This window comes from Oryctolagus cuniculus, chromosome X, assembly GCF_964237555.1.
Source record: "Oryctolagus cuniculus chromosome X, mOryCun1.1, whole genome shotgun sequence".
Lineage (NCBI taxonomy): Eukaryota > Metazoa > Chordata > Mammalia > Lagomorpha > Leporidae > Oryctolagus > Oryctolagus cuniculus.
Genome location: NC_091453.1, coordinates 122559326 through 122562205, shown reverse-complemented (window position 1 = coordinate 122562205; position 2880 = coordinate 122559326). Strand labels below are relative to the sequence as shown.

At 40.4% G+C, this 2880-nt stretch overlaps 1 pseudogene; it reads right to left on the bottom strand.

Moving 5' to 3' along the window:
• Positions 1-1865: 1865 nt before the first annotated feature.
• Positions 1866-2477, bottom strand: LOC138847614 (large ribosomal subunit protein eL15-like; annotated as a pseudogene).
• Between the last annotated feature and the right edge of the window lie 403 nt (positions 2478-2880).

Here is a 2880-nt window from a genome sequence, read left to right as displayed (position 1 = left end):
TCAGTAAAAATTTAAACACCTAAGAATAATTGTGTATTAATTACAGAGTTCAACCAATGTTACTAGAACAAAAAAAAAATACTAAAATGGATAAAGTATTACATTGTACATCAACTGTCAGGACAAGAGCTGATCAAGTCACTGTTTCTCATAGTGCAATTTGGGACATGCTCAAGCTGACTTACCTCAAATGGTAGAGTTAGAAACATACCAGGGGATTCCAATTCAATCCCATCAAAGTGGCATGTACCGATGCCATCTCACTAGTCCCAGTGATCAATTTCTGTTCACAATTGATCATAATGATAGGACTAAGAACTAAAGGGATCACATAAACACGAATAGTGTCTGCAAATACTAGCTTATAGAATACAAAAGGGAGAGAATGATCCAACATGGGAAGTGAGATACACAGCAGACCCATAGAATGGCAGATGTCCTAAACAGCACTCTGGCCTCAGAATCAGCCCTTAAGGCATGCGGATCCGGCTGAAATGCCCATGAGAGTATTTCAGGCATGGAAAGCCAAGACACTCTGGGGGGGGAAAAAAAAAACTAAATAAAAGATCTCTGCGAGTGAGATCCCAGTGGAAAGAACAGGGCCATCAAAGAAGGAGGTACCTTTCTCTGAAGGGAGGAGAGAACTTCCACTTTGACCATGGCCTTGTCTAAATATGATCAGAGTCAGTGAACTCAGGGGGCTTTCATGGCTTTGGCAGCTCATGACAAGAGCCTAGGGTGATTGCTGAGGCCATAAACAAGAGTGTCAATTTGTTTAGTCAACAACAGGAGTCACTGTGCACTTGCTCCTCATGTAGGATCTCTGTCCTTGGTGTGCTGTACATTGTGATTTAATGCTATAACCAGTACTCAAACAGTATTTTTCACTTTATGTTTTTGTGTGGGAGCAAACTGTTGAAATCTTTACTTAATGTATGCTCAACTGATCTTCTGTATATAAAGAGAATCAAAATGAATCTTGATGTGAATGGAAGGGGAGAGGGAGTGGGAAAGGGGAGGGTTGCGGGTGGGAGGGACGTTATGGGGGGGAAGCCATTGTAATCCATAAGCTGTACTTTGGAAATTTATATTCATTAAATAAAAGTTAAAAAAAATCTTGTTTGTTATCTCATACATTAGAATGGAAGCAACGTGAAGGTAGACACCATTTGTTGCTTTGTTCACAAGTCTGTCCGTGGTGCCAAAAATAATGTCTAGCATGCATATCAAATGCACATGAGTAGATGCTAAATTAATGAGCCAATCTGTATTTTATGTCTCCCAAGGAGAAACAAGAGCAATTGTATTTCCTTGAGAGAAAAAAAAAATAGCATATGATTCCCTACCTGCTAAAGCATATCCCAAGCACCTCCTGGTGTTAGCTATGTTGGAAGAGGCAACACATCAGCTATTTGTCAAGAGCTGTGCAGGAGTGGAAGAGAGAGATGGCTGGAGGACAAAGTACTAAAAGGGTTTTTACAATAAATGCTATGAAATAAGCACTTAAACTCATCAAATATTTGGGAGAACCAGGCATGGATAAATATTGGAAATCCCGTTTGAATTGTATTTATTTTTCTTCTTTTAAAGAATTTATTTTAAACCTCTTATAATACAGAGCATGCTTTAAACACTGACATATTATCTCCCTAGTGAGATAAAATAAAGACAAAGTTTATCTTATTTAGAAGCAATATACACCATCACTTGGTCTTCAAACCTATTTGCAATTTTAACTTTCATAATTCAGTAAAGCACGCATGCAATTATCTGCAGCCTAGTTTTAACAGACAAATAGCACCTTTAAATAGTCATGACTGTCCTAAATTGTTTATGGGATATGAATTTTACAAATAGTACTTGAGTTAGCGGTAACAGTGCAACTGGAGGGCACTGTGCTTTCTCCAGACTTCAAGACAAGGTCCACCAATAGTGTGGAGGAACCTGTGGTCCTTTCCAAGGCCATGATTCTTGCTGCCTTCAAGTGTCAGCCCACACATTTCCCTGTGCTTCTGGACTGGTTGGTGATCTACTGGGTGTCAGGATTTCTTCTGATGGCTTTATGGAATGGATCAATGAGAATAACTTCAAAGAAGATGTATGTGGAATTGTCAACCAACCCAGTAAGCATTCATGGCTCTCAGACCCCAAAGTGGCACCAAGATCATTTCTCAACAACAGACTTAAGGCTTCTGCAAACGTTAGCTGGTTAACACCATGATGGGCAGGCTTGCCATAGGATGCACCCTTAGGAACTGGGCGCTTGTAGCCACCATGGTGCACACAAATTGTATATATAATGTAACCTTGCTTCACCTTGTATCCCAGTCTGTGTACCTGGTTGGGCTGGGTGGTGCGGGGAGCCCCGTAGAGCATGGAGAGAAGCAGTACTGTGAGCAGTGGGCCCTTAGGAAAAAGCACATCTGAACTGATTGGTTCTTTTTCCATAGCTCCTGGATGTACTTGCATGCATGCATCCTGGATTACCTGATGATTGCCACAGACAGAAGGCTAAGAGTCTGGAATATATTGCCATCAACTGAATCACTGCACTAAGAAGAGGCTATGGAGATCACAGCTTCTGTTTTCACATGTGAAAGCTGAAGTTGCATGAGATACTAAGAGCACTGATATTGACTATCTAATCCGCAGAAGCAGAGCTGCTAGACTGGCAGGATGTTGAAGCGGACTAGAAAATAGGCAGGAAAATCAGGAAGTTTTCAGCTAAGAAAGTCTCACTATTGTGCCCAACAATGGGAATGCTGGTTTTTGTTTGGTTTTATTTTTATAAGCATCTCATGTATCTCTAGTGGCTAGCTTGAGACTTAGGCAAATATATCTTTGAAGAAGTTTTACTTCAAAAGAGAGTTGTACAGAATT